The sequence below is a fragment of the Equus asinus genome, chromosome 5, assembly GCF_041296235.1.
Source record: "Equus asinus isolate D_3611 breed Donkey chromosome 5, EquAss-T2T_v2, whole genome shotgun sequence".
Lineage (NCBI taxonomy): Eukaryota > Metazoa > Chordata > Mammalia > Perissodactyla > Equidae > Equus > Equus asinus.
This window is the reverse complement of record NC_091794.1, coordinates 10726420-10740120: the sequence shown is the minus strand read 5'-3', so window position 1 is coordinate 10740120 and position 13701 is coordinate 10726420. Positions and strand designations below refer to the sequence as shown.

General features: G+C 41.2%; 1 protein-coding gene across 18 annotated transcripts in view; it reads right to left on the bottom strand.

The window, feature by feature from the left end:
- The window catches only part of BBX (BBX high mobility group box domain containing), a 258518-nt gene that overhangs the window by 228686 nt on the left and 16131 nt on the right, over positions 1–13701 (bottom strand). For 3 of the 18 annotated variants that reach the window (XM_070508700.1, XM_070508703.1, XM_070508705.1), the window contains exon 3: positions 5237–5387. The exons of the other annotated variants lie outside the window; for them this stretch is intronic. The gene's annotated coding sequence lies outside the window, so the exon portion shown is untranslated. The remainder of the gene's footprint in view (positions 1–5236; positions 5388–13701) is intronic. 18 annotated transcript variants of the gene reach the window in all.

The following is a 13701-nucleotide window of genomic DNA, read 5'->3' as shown; positions in this document are numbered from 1 at the left end:
CCTCCCTCACGCTGCCCTCACCTACTCTATCTGTCCTTGAGCCCATGCATTAAAAAGATCAGGCCTAGACGCTGGCAGTCATTTCTTGGGAGCAGGGGGAAAGTGGCAAATTGGACTTAAGACTCTAGAGTCAAAATGATCAGAATTCAGATCCTGGAGCATAGAAACAGCTATGTGGCTAAGGTATTAACCACCTGAGGGCTTAGGTTCTTCACAGGTAGAAAAGGGGGTAATAATATCTGTCTCATAGTATTACTGCAAAGACTAAACAAGATGATTTAAAATACCTATCACATTGTTTGGTATATAACACTCAATAAATGGTAGCAATTATTATTATAAATGGAGAAGAATTTATAAAAATGATGAAATCTATCAGTATAATGCAGTGACAATTTTTATCTTTCATTTGAATAGGATGTCTAAATACCAAATAAAGTCAAACTTTTCACTAGTACAGTCCATCCAAACTCAGCAAATGTAGCACATCCTTCCCAACCTGACATCACTGTTACGCCAAAATAAAATTTATTTATTTATTTTTGGTGAGGAAGACTGTCCCTGAGCTAACATCTGTGCCAACCTTCCTGTTTTGTATGTGGGACACCACCACAGTGTGGCTTGATGAGTAGTATGTAGGTCCACGCCCGGGATCCAAAGCCACAAACCCCAGGCAGCCAAAGCAGAGTGTGTGAACTTGACCACGACACCACCAGGCCAGCCCCCAAAATAAAATTTTTGAAATAGAGTTTTCTCTTAATGAAGTCAAATGAAGTATAGCATTGAAAGGGTAACTAAAATGAGGTCCTCGCTACCTCAGCAAAAATGACTAAAAACAGCTTTGATCTATAAATCCCTAAACAATTGGAGCTGCAACGTCCTCAGAGATTGCCTACCTCCCTGCCTCTCGTCATGCTGCTGAGACCAGCTTCAATGTTCCTGTTCTTCAGACCTCAACACGGGAAACATGAGGAAACCCAGACGAGAATTATTCATCTGACTTCAGGAAAAGGAACCTTCAGTCGGGGGAGGGGAAGCTGAGGTGAGTCCTATTACCTTTTAATTTTTTCAAGTACTTTTATCAACTTGGACTTTTCTAAAAAACAGAATTTTACTTATAACAATGACTTAGAGGATAGTCATCTGGTTTCACACTTCTCCACCTGTAATATTGGAGTAACATCTATTTGTACTAAGTCCTTGATGCCTGTTTTCTCCACTACTAGTGAAGCTGGTGTCGGGGTACCTATTTCTATTTACTTTATATTCCCGGGGATAACACCACGCCTGCCAGGCAAATGGCAGGACGCCAACAAGTGTTCCTCGGGTGAATGTGATGGCTTCTGTGATCATCCACTGAAGAGTTCACTTCTGACACAGCAAGAGTTGTTTCAACTGCTTCTCTAACGTTAGCAGAGGATCAGACCAAGTCCCAGAGTAATCCCTTAACACACGCCCGTCTCTCACAGCTGAAACAAACCCAGCAACTATTTATTGGGGGCATCTTCCACGCGCCCTACACTCTGCTCAGATAAGGGCAACATTCTGCAACTGAAGTAAACGGGGGCCTTTTAGCCCCCTACATGAAAAAAGACACAAGAAGCCAGGAACTTGTGAAAAATACTAAATGATCTGAACTTTGAAATAATACAATTTGTCAGTGTTTGTGGGAGATTCTTCCCCTGGTAGCTCTAACAGGTCACAGAGTCATGAGGACTTACCCTGGGAAGGCCCCACCTGATCATTCCAGGCCAGATGCCTATTTCACAGATGAGGAAAGTGAGGCCTACTGAAATGAGGTGTCTGGTATGTTGCACACTTCAGTGGTGCCAAAGCCCAGGCTGGAACTGGGTTTATCAACATTCAGAACTTCCCCCCTAACCTACAAGTAGATTAATGGCAACCGTGATGCTGGGAAGAAAGGATCATACATACTGCATTTTTATATTGTCTCTTCTTACTGTCTTATACATTTACGCTAGTTGTGAAGGCAAAAGCTGATACGATTTTTCTAAAGAATGCTTCTTCTAACAAAAAATGTATTGTACTAAATAAAACTAAAACAGCATTACTATTCTAAATGTTTCTTTAAATGAAAAAAGAAAAAAGAACCTCCTTGAAAAGCTTTCTTGGAAACCACTTTATAAAACTGATGATCATAAAGAATTTTCACATAAAAATCAACAAAGTGTTATTATTGGGCTACATTACTGATTCAAGATGCAGCGTCAAATAAGTAACTGATATGCAGTTATTTCTGTATTTCCTCTCTCCTTTCCTAATGTGTGTGTGTATTTATAATATACAAAGGGCCCAAAAGAACTATAAAAATGTATTTACGGTATATAAAAACTGAACTCTGCTGTAAATTACCTAAACGTTGATATAATAACTTTACTTACCATTTTTTTGCTTTCACAGTGTTTATAAGGGCTCTTGCAAGCATGACTTAGATAGTGTGAAACTCTAAGAAAAGTTGTTCTAGTAAATCTGATTTGTTGCTTTCATTTTCTCAAAAAGACCTCGAATAGCAAAAGGAAGCATTCAAAATCACGCCACTGAGCAACAGTGGAAGAACTTCCGTGTGCTATCAATTCAGCCTCTCAAAGATCGCCTGGCCCCAATCATGCTCTTCAATCCCTGTGGCCATCCCAGATGAGCTCCTGATTGCTTCCAGCCTCTGATGCTGTACTAGTCTCCTCACCTGATGCTCCTGCCACCACCTGCCCCAGGGTGACCAGTGCAGGCTACGGAGCCTGCCTCAGTGATCCTCCACTACCTGGCCTGGCCAGGAAAGCCCCTAGGATCTGACCCATTATTACCGTAAAGCAGTATTTCCCTCACACGCACCCTTTCCTCCGCTGCACTGAATCGTAGCCACAGCCCCTAAGCGTCCCTGGGCCTCCTGATCTCTGGCATGCCTTCCTCTCAGTTTTCCTGTCATCAAGATTGTCCTTTCCCCTTATTTATTCACCCAACAAATATCTGACAGCCTATTCCGTACCACCTGCTAAAAATACAAAACCAAGTAAGTAACCTCCCCACACTCAGGGCTTTGCCCAAATCCCATTCAATCCTCAAGGGCATTCCAAATGTCCATGAAGACATCCCTGATACTGTAGTCAGATGTTATCGCATCCTCATCTGACCCGTCCTTTTGGCATATTGCTTTTACCTGTCTGCGTGACTCATTATTTTATCCCAGAGTCACCAAACAGGTGGCAGTGATCTACTGTACCGAGGCCTGTGCTCCCTACCTCCCATGTTATCTCATCAATGTCCCATAAGGAGGTACTTCTGCACTTCCTCTCCCTTCCTGCTGTATACTATCTTGGTGAGTAGGGACAACACCTTACCCATCCTTATCCTCTGGGTAACATTCACATAGAACATAGTAGATGCTCAATAAAGATATGCTGAAAGAAATAACAGATCTATAAATCAATGTGATAGTATTCATTCCCATAAAATTTTCTGAAAAAAAGTATTAGCTCAACACTACTCCTCTTTTTCCCTATCTTGACTCCTCGTAGATTATTTTAAAATTTGAATGCACCCCTCCTCCCATTCACCATTTCCAAAAAAAGAAAGGCAATTAAGAACACACTTGGTGAAGACACTCTTCTCCTCAGTCTGAAAGGTCTACTTACTAGCTCACTTGACTGCTATCAGGGAATTTCAAAGAAAAGTCTTAAGAGAAGTATGAGTGAGTACTTTAGCTGCAAGGAAAGCACACGGTTTGCCCCTAATTCTGCCAACTACAGGCAAAGCCATCCAGAATACCAGGCACCCTCTTCCAAGCATAACAGTCGATTCCCCACAAGCCTGCCACCAGGTACACACTTCTGTACCACCTTTCATGCTGAACAGGAATGTCTCCAAGAGCACCAGATGCGCTCTAAAGAGTGCAGAGAAAGTCACTCGGATCTGGGAAGGACAGGGCATTCCTGAGGTCAGCATTAGGCTCTCTCTCTTTGTACAAACTCCTCCCGGACTTGCACAATTCCTGACAGTATGATGCCTCTCTAATCACAAACCTCCCTATTTAAAACTGCAAACCCACACTCTGTTGTCTTACCATCTAACGTATTTGTTGGTGGTGAGGTCGAGTGGATTCTAGCTCCCAGGGACCCTGGGGACAGCAGAGTAGAACCCTGCCCGGTCTTCCTGCACCATCCTCTCCCCTTCCAGGGCTGCATCAGACAATACTCCACACTGCTATTCACAAGATCTTCAAGGCCAATTTTTTCAGAAGTGGGTGGCCAGGTCCTTCTTCCTAGTCTGTCTAGTCTGGAAGCTCCACTGAAACCTGTCCACCGTGGGTGACCCTGCTGGTATCTGAAATACTGGTGGCAGAGCTTTCAGCATCACAGCAACATGCAGCTGCCATAGTATGACAACCGACGGATGGGTGGTGTGATTCCCTGATGAAGACTGAACCTGGACCAGGCAGTGAGAGCGCTGAATCTTAACCACTAGACAACAAAACCTATCACACCGCTTACTTATTTACTGTCTGTCTGCCCCTGCTAGAAGGTACCCTCCCACCCAGGCAGTGTTTTTTAACCATCCTATTATTATTATTACTATAGCCCCAGAGGTAGCACAGAGCGTAGCTCATACGAGGAGCTCAATAAACGTTTGTTGAATGAATGCTATAATTCTCTTATCGTTCATCTTTAAAAGTATACTACTACCCACTTTCAGGATTCCTCCCATCCATGAGAAAACCACTTGTTTTCTGAACCAGTCTTTTTCATATATAAATGATTGTAAATATAAGGTCATACATTATGCTTACAAACAGACGCATGAACAAACAAACACAGATACAGGGAATACATCTAACAGAGGCAGGAATGTCTTTTTTTTACAAAAGAGTATAAACTTATAGCTGCTAAGTGTCTACGTGCAAAGCACTTGACTGCTTTACATAGGTTGTATCTTTAATTTTCAAAACGACTTGAGAAAGCAACTCTTATTTTTCCTGTTTCTGGATGAGGAAACCAGTGTCCCAACTGGGTCAGTGCTGGGCCCAAACTCCCACAGCTAAGAGGTGGCAGAGACGACATTCAGACGGGGCTCGTCTGACACACGATGGTACTTTTAAACCACGCTGCCGCCCAGGCAGATATTAAAAGACCAACTTAATTAGGTTTCTGAGAGTGTGGCCAGGCCCAGATCTCAGTTTTAAATCACAAAAAGCAGCCAAGCAAATGAGGGGGAAAAACGCAACTGTTGAGGAATGAGAAATTAAAGAGTCACGTGTACGATTCCCTGGATCCGTGGGGACACTGGAAAGGGAACTGGCTTTGGACTGAGACACGGGCCCCTCCTGTGTGATCCCAGGTAAGTTACTCGCCCTCTTAGAGCTTCAGTTTCAAAATCTGTGAGAGAAGAGAAGGAAAAGAAAGAAAAGAAGGAGGGGAGGGTGGATAAATTATATCTACTGGCAAAATTTATAATGATCTTTAAAGTGAGATATTTGAAAGTGCAGAGACGAGTGCCTGATACACAACAGGTAGCAAATACATATTATATCTAACATCATATTTTACTCATTTCTTGAAGGGTAGGACAAATATAAAACAAAAAGAAAACCGACTGGGGTAGGTTTCATGAGAATCTGGGAAAGGCTTGAAAATCTGATCAGATCTTAAAATTATACATCAGACAAGCCTGCAAAACTCTGAATTCAGCCGTACATTTCATTCAGCCACTAAGTAACTCCTGAATGCCTCCTGACTTGACAGCTATTGAAGTCAGTACTGTCAAGCATGTAGAAACAATCGTCACCTATACAAAGAAGACCAAGTTCAATGACTTCATTCACAGAACAGGTACTCAGTGGATGGTCACCAACTCCATTAACTTACTAAAAAGATGTTTTTAGAACCATCGTAAATTCTTTCAAACTTTGCTTCAAGTTCTGCAGGATAACTATAATTTATGCCACCGTGCTATAACTATAGCTAAGATTTAAACGTATAAATCTTAACAAACAAATTTGAGAATGTTTGACTTCTACTTCATGTTGTCAGAGCAAACACTTCCCTAGCACCATCTCATTCTAATATAAAAGAGTTTGTTTAGATAATTGTTACTTGAAATAGCATTTATACATTTTTAAAGCAAGGAAATAAGTATTGATTAATCTTTCAAACGATCTTGAACATTATGAAGTCTACCTAAAATACTCATTACTCACAAGTCAGATTAAATAAACTAGAGAGCAGTTATGTTAATAGACCACAGCAGAAACTAGCTGGGTAAGAAGTTACTGAGAAAATCAATATAATTACTTTTCCTTCTAAAAATATATCGGCAGTTGGGAGGATAAAGGAACCATATGTTACTTTCAGGTACAATAACTATATCACATTTATAATGAAATAAAGATAGTTTTTCGGGTATGCTGAATGAAAGGCCCAGCATGACAACCAGTTTTCCAAAAATCATGATTAAATATCTAATTCATACATTTTAAATGAATAAGACATATTTAACAAAAAATTTTTCTTGCATTAACATTATGATTACTATGGATTTTTATGAAAGTAAAATATTTTTTGTTATTTAACTCAGAAGTCTCAATCCTTTCCAAAACCTGAAAAGACTTTTTTAAAAAAAGGATATTAATTTCTTATAAAAATAGTCTTGTGAGATAAAATGATGTTATCACATTTCCTAAAATGGTATGACACTAAAATCACTTGAAAATGATTTATTTAATCATGTAGCCCTGTGTATCATGAAATCTGAAAAATAAAGTAAGCAAATAACCAGTGTTCTGACAATGGGCTTTAAAAACCATGGTCCTGTGGGCAGCCTGGTGGTGCAGTGGGTAAGTTCACATGTTCCACTTTGGCAGCCCAGGGTTCACTAGTTCGGATCCCAGGTGCAGACCTACACACCGCTTGTCAAGCCATGCTGTGGTAGGCGTCCCACATATAAAGTAGAGGAAGATGGGCATGGATGTTAGCTCAGGGACAGTCTTCCTCAGCAAAAAGAAGAGGATTGGCAGCAGATGTTAGCTGAGGGCTAATCTTCCTCAAAAAAAAAAATACTAAAAAATAAATAAATGAAAATTTTTTTAAAACATGGTCCTTAAGTTACAGTAATATTTCCTAAAATTATGATAGTAGTAAATATAAAATTAAGAAACTAGTAATTTATGGCCAGGAAGGACTAGAGAACAAGTGTCATATTCTGGCAAAGTCTAAAGAGTTGAGGAATCAAAATATGGCCGGTGAGTGTCTCCCAGGTCTTGGAGAGAGCGGATCTTCAGAGGGCATAGAAAAGGGAGCCGACTCAAACAAACTTAACATTCTCGAATGAGTCTGCTGTGAAGCAGGAAAGCTCCGGACAGGTCAGGTACTACAGTGTCGGAAAACTGGTCAGGGGCCAGTCGGATCCACACAAAAGGAAAATGTTAAGGATTACCTGGAGGTTTCAGGTGTAATATTCCTACTAGAAACAATCAGCACCTTTGAACTATCATAAACAAGCACAATCCTTTTTACAAACCAGCAACACTTTCCTGCCTTTTCTCCCAGGCTGTGAGGAGGACTGGTAAAGAGCACCACTTCAAAATCTTTGTTTAGAGCCTGTATTTTGTAATCAAGTCACTGAGCTGAAGGAAAGGGCAGCACAACTGTGGTTATAACTCCTTAACGCATCATCACTACCTACTGGGCGCATCAAACTCAACCAGGGAAGCACCACAGACTGCTCACGGGGTAATGGGGTTCCTGCTGGACAGCCCGCCACCCGCCACTCCTCCCTTGAGAATGAGAAAGGTAATTACTGCTCCTGTTAAGAAAACAATTCCACGGACCAGCGCGAAGACGGCGAACGCATTACTATCTTTCCGAACAGGCAGAAGACTAACTCGTCTACAATCCCAAGAGCACCAACCACCACCCTCAAGTCAGACAAGCGGCGTGCCGAGACCTTCTGCTTCCAACCAAACAGAAGGCACCGATCTGCTGTCACCACTCTCCCACGCAAATTAAAAGCTTTCATTTCCATTTAGCTGCCACTTAAGATTTATAAAAGGTTCGTTTTTCCTTTCGTTCTCTTAACTCACGTCCTCACAGAGCATACTTTCCTCGTCACAGGTTGCCAATTTGGGGTACGTTAAAAACCCCATCAAGTTGCACTTATAGATGTGACAATTAACTTTTAATGATGGATGAAAGAAGCGGATGCTTCAAGTCATTCTGCATTCTATTACTGCACCCATCTAATAAAGAAAAGCTCTCTTATAAAGGTCAGAGAATTTTCTTCTTTAATCAGAACTCTAAAAGACAGACTAACTTTGAAAATATATTAAATTGGTTGGGCCAAGAGATGTGAAGAGAATATAGAGCCTTTTGTCCGTACACTGCAGAGGTAAAGAAAGGTCTCCATTAGCTATTCTTTTAATTTAATTTCTATGATGTTTACAATTTTTAAAATAATAATTTCATAAATAACTAGCATTTTATATTCAAGAGCTCTATTTAAAGTCTTCTAGATGTGATGTTTTAATTTCTGCTGTTTGAAGACATGACCTCCAGGTGTCGGCACAGTGGCACAGAGGTTAAGTTCAGGTGCTCTGCTTCAGCAGCCCCAGGTTCACTGGTTTGGATCCCAGGCACTGACCTATGTAATGCTAAGCCATACTGTGGCAGGCATCCCATGTATAAAATAGAGGAAGATGGGCAAGGATGTTAGCTCAGGGCCAATCTTCCTCAGCAAAAAAAAAAAAAAAAAGGAGGATTTGCAGGGGATGTTAGCTCAGAGCTAATCTTCCTCAAAAAAAAAAAAATAGACATGGTCTCCTCAAATATAACTGCCTGCAGGGGCTCCAGGCCATACAGCTATGCAAGCTACATTGGGCACAACCTTAGGGGGTGCCAACCACATCCGAGAGCATAGGTCTAGATATTTACTATTACTATAATTTCCCGCTAAAAGGCAGGAAAGTATCTTGCTCTAACAAAATCAATCTATTACGATAATTTTCCAACGTTTGGAACTAGGGTATCTTGACAAAACAGTGCTTCTTTCTAATTTACACAAAGGAGCACAAGAGGCTAGCAGCTGCTGGAAGTACCTGGCTCTCATTCTCTGGAAGTTCGGGGCTGGAGGATGGCCACTCCATAGGTGAACTCCCAGGAGAGCTCTGATAAGGCAGACCAAGCTTCCTCTCTGAACAGCAGAGCAGAGGTTAATTTCTCCCAAACATAACAACCTTGACAATATCATCTAGGGTCTCACCTCTATAACGTTTAGTCCACATACACTTGAGTGGATTCAGTAAGGTATGTGGTCAAGACGTCTCACTATAGTAGTTTCTTAATAAGGGCACCATGAGGTGTCACAGTACACAAATCAGTTAAATCACTCTTTTTACAACTAAATCTGTTATGGTTTTACAAACTTCTTTCTCCTCATCAACAGCTATGAGAATTTTACAATTTCAAGGATAGAACAAAATCTAACGGCCCTTAAATAACTTTAAAGGCTCTTCGCTTAAGATTAGGATGCACGGCTCTAAGGCTGGGATGGTTTTTCCTAAGACCAGACTGTAATAAACTTATGGCATTTGATAAACTGGCATGCCATTTAACAATGTGTTATTGTTTCGCAAATTCTTCCTCTGTTTTCACAGGACACAGAGAACGACACCAAAGCCATGTTTCAGTTTATGATCTGTTAGCTTCCAAAATTATGTTATCCTACTAAATAAATTAGAAGTCAACAAGTAAGATAAAATGATTTCACAGTTAATATGTATACTGTATTACATATAGCTCTATTCTAACAGTGTATGACATTTTAGTTCTTTCATCCTTTTAACCATTTATAAACAAGAACACAAAAAAGTCAGATATTCCTGCTGCGAAAATGGTGCCATCAATTGACTAAAAATATTTCCTACGTCATTTCGGAGCTAAGCAGATTTCTACAGCAAAGCACCAAATCAGAAGTCTCATATCTTGGTTCCAGCTCAGCCACTCACATGGCCTGGGTCCCAGTTCCTTCATCTGAGCCTCGCTTCCTTCAAATTTAAAAAGATGGATTCCACAACTCCAAGATCATTTGCAACGTCCCTTTTAGAGCAAAAATTCTATTATTCCCTTTGAATGTCCATTTTCTGAATTCCAAAACTATTTTCTTTTCTATGCTGAGGCACAACGTCATTTAAATAAAAAAAATCACAGCTATATCATCTCTTAGAATACTATATAATACCAACCTTTTTTAACTTTAGAAGTTTCCCATATACTTAGAATGATTTAAGAAGTAGCTATTAACGAGCAGTTGTGTATATGGCAACCTGCTGGACAATGCAGGAACACAAACAGAGAAAAGCCACTTTTATCCTGGCCAGAACCTCAACGTTACAATTCAACACGAGCCAAGACAGGTCCGTGGCAGGATGGAGCCATACAAACACCATGTGGGCAGCGCAAGAGGCAGAATAAAGGAGCAAGCGAGGAGGAGCGTGGCCTCCTCAGACGGAAAGAGCTGGAATGGAACGCCAGCTCCACCACTTACCGGAAGAATGACCTTGGGCAAGTTGCCTGAGCCTCGGAGATTCAAAGCCCTCATCTAAAATGGAGATGGGAATTCCTTCCTCACTGGCTGTTTCAAGGTCAAAGAGAGGGACCACTGGGTTCAACTGCTTAAAAACTGAGGGTGGGGAGGAAGTCTACTGAATTATCCTCATGACTTTTATTATTTTCATACTCCATTTTAAATGAAAAGCCAAACCAAAGAAAAGAAAGGTCACAGTTTCTAACCCCTTCCATCTTCACATGCCTTGTTCAATAAACAAGGCTTTTCTTCAAACCGCAGTTCTTCAACAAACCTCTTCTTTAGCCATTGACACACCATGTCCCAAAGTTGGTATAAATATTCGAATGCAAGTTAGAAAAATTAAACTGAAGTAAAGGGAATCTATAGAAATAAATATTCTACATAAATTGCTTTTCTGTCAGACCTTACATCTTTAAAATAAAAAAGGTTCTGGAACTCTAATGCAATCTCTTATCATTCTCCCAGAGTAAAATAATTACTAGGCCTCTTTACTCAGGGGAACTTTAAGATAAGAGGCTAACAAATAAAACTTTTCTACTATGTAAAATATTAATTGCATAATTGATCCTGTAGTAATTTTTGAGAGAAATAGCTTCCCTGTTATGGTTGGCAGTGGCACTACACTGAATTCTCTAACTGGCCTGTGAAATGTTCTTTTTCTACAAAGTACCAAATTAAAATGCCTTCTAAATTTAAAAACAAAAAAAAACTTTACAACTTGCCTTCATTTCTCTGAAAAACACCAGTTGATATCAAATTATAATATGAATGGGTCCAGAAATGGGTGTAGTCAGATATCTAGATATCAATTCACATTTTCCAATTAATTTTCACTACAATTTCGGAAATACGTCTCCCAGGAAAAAAAAAAAATGGCCTCAATCCATAATCCAAATCTCACTCAAGAATCCTAATGTACACTTCAAAGCACATTCTTTGTCAGTGTGTGGTCCCTACGAATTTAATTCTCCGTCACAAGCTGTAAAAAAGTTCAGTCAAGTGGACAGTCGTTCCACATGATCTGAGAACACTTATTTAAATACACAAATAAATTTAAATACACCAGAAATTTAAGGCCTGTTTCACTGGTATCTTAGAGCTCACAGGGCATGAACAATTAAACAACCCATATTGTCTATACCACCGCTATTCCAGGTACTTACAATAACTTATCAGGTTGAAAGCAAGTAAGGTTGAAAGTAAGAAAAAACAAACCTTCGTTCAAATAAGATGCCTTCTGTGCTGCACACTGGCCAGCTCTCTGCAGGAGCAGCCAGAAGACTGGGTCTTGGTCTCAAGGGAGCTACAAACTCAGTGACCTGAGTCGAGCCACTTAACAACGCTGAGCCTGTTTCTTCATCTGCAAAATGGGAATAACGATACCCTCCTGGCTACCTCTCAGCACAGTTACACAGTGCAAGAAAGATGTCCCCGAACCCAGCATAAACTCGAGATCACAGGAATGAGTGTAAGACACAGACGACTACTGCGCTGTTACAGGTGACCAGCTCGCAAGAAAGAAAGATTTGATGACTTGACGACGAAAAGGATGAGAGCAAAGAAGTTTCAACTCTTAAAGCTTTCATTTGAAGACCATGCTGAAGATGCGGGAGTGCTCTGAGAAATTTTTATTCAACTCTAGGAAGCCTGGGCCGACGAAACTGTTTTTGTAAGGGCAAAGGGGGACTTCCCATATTTACTACGAGACATCAGAAATGCAAATGAGAGCAAGGGGATTTATTAATGGTGCAGATGTGGAAGTGCTTGAAATAAACCCGTCCTAAGGAGACTGAACTGTGGGAGAGGTAGGGGGCACCCGCCTTAGCCGGCGGGGAAGGCGGCCTTCATCTGGCCCGCTTCGGAAGGAAAGTGCTCATGCCATCACTGCTTCTCAGGGAGGAAGTACTTGTTCTCCCCAACTGGACCACGCTCAAGAAAATGATGGCAGGTTTATTTTATGACCACGAAAGTAGAATTTTTCTCATCTTTTAAAGAGGAAGTCTGAACAAAATAATTCTAAAAAGAGGAGAAAAAATGCAAACTACTTTGTTTCAGTTATCTGTAAAAAAATCCAGTCCTAATTCTAACAGTATACATGGGGGTGATCCATGACACATCCCAGCTTTAGTGATGGGGAAAAAGGTACAGGATGATAGCATATTAGAAATAATTCTATTGTAAACTGTTTTCCTCACTGATAAATATGTCAATAGTATGTTAATAATGACCTTTAAATAAACAACCAAATGGGATTTGGCAGTTGTGCTCACCAGAGCACCTCTGGCAGGCACTGCCAAGGCTTAAAAACACATCTGCGTGTGAGGCAGGCGCCGCCCCGCTGGCTTTGCCTCAGTAGGGGCAGCATTCACTGACAGGCTCTGATCTGATGCCGATCCGCTCCTGCAGGCAGGCCTTCTATACCCACAACGTAGTATAAAACTGAGCAACCCAACAAAAACTAATCAGACCTACTATACTGTGTCCTAGGCCCTGTGGGTACAAAGATGAGTAAAATCCAGATCTTACTGCTTACGAAGGTCACAGATTTTGCTTTACGGTCTCAGGTCACCAACCTCAGATGTTCTTACTGACACTGGGAACCCCACATTGGCTGTCTCTATCTGCCTACTGATAGCTAGTCTATCTTCACTCTCTGTCCCGCTTTAGGGGACCTCCTGGGACTAACCTTTCCATGCCCATGGATCTGTGGCCTCTGCCAGATCCCTCACGCTGAGCCACTCACTGTCCACACCCCGACTCAGTCAACTCATATTTACTGAGTTCCTACCAGGTGGCAGACAATTTCATAGGCACAGGAGATACAGCAACGAACAAAAATGGTCTCTATTCTTACCAGATCCCTGGTACTGAGCTAGACCATCCGCATTCCTACCAAGTAGCCAAACTCTGCCTATGAGTTCAAGAGTACCTCCTGAGCTCCAACCACGTCCCAGGGGCTGAGGACACAGCACGCAGCAAAACCAAGTCCCTGATCTCATGGAACTTACCCAAACTTGGGGTGACACTGCCCACCTTAAACCAATGGTCTCCAAAGTGGGGTTCTCGAGCCCCAAAAGATGAACAAAACAAAGTCCACTGGAGTAATGAGAT